Source organism: Gavialis gangeticus, unplaced genomic scaffold (assembly GCF_001723915.1).
Source record: "Gavialis gangeticus isolate Ggan-Ray unplaced genomic scaffold, GavGan_comp1, whole genome shotgun sequence".
Classification (NCBI taxonomy): domain Eukaryota; kingdom Metazoa; phylum Chordata; order Crocodylia; family Gavialidae; genus Gavialis; species Gavialis gangeticus.
Window position 1 is genome coordinate 110,867,220 of NW_017729025.1, and position 481 is coordinate 110,867,700.

A 481-nucleotide genomic window follows, 5' to 3' on the forward strand; every position below is an offset into this window, starting at 1 on the left:
ATCTCCTAATTGGCACGGCAGGGGGGCCTAGCAGGATCACGGCCGCTCATAGGCCCCACCCCGTGACACATGCCTTTGGTGGAAGAAACCGCTGGGTTTTTTGCTGCTCTCTAATTGTTAAGGTCCAGATTTTCAACCTTGCCTGCACAAGAGCACATCCATTTGCATGTTACCCTCACTATACATAAATGTTAAATACGTATGTGGCAAATGCAGTATCTTATTGGGCAATACTATTCGCCAGAGAATTAAATCTATAGCACCAGAAACAAACAAATGAACATGAACCGACATGAAAGCGAGAACCTACATATTCTTCTACCTCTCCCTTGCTGCCTTGTAAAAATGCTCCTTTTACACTTGAACTAGTCTCTGATAGGATCTTTAGCTTCACCCATTTTGTTCCCTCCATCCCTGCCATCATGGCGGCACTTTGCCGTGCTAGTCTGTCACCACTGTCCCCCTCTGTCTCTAAGGAGCA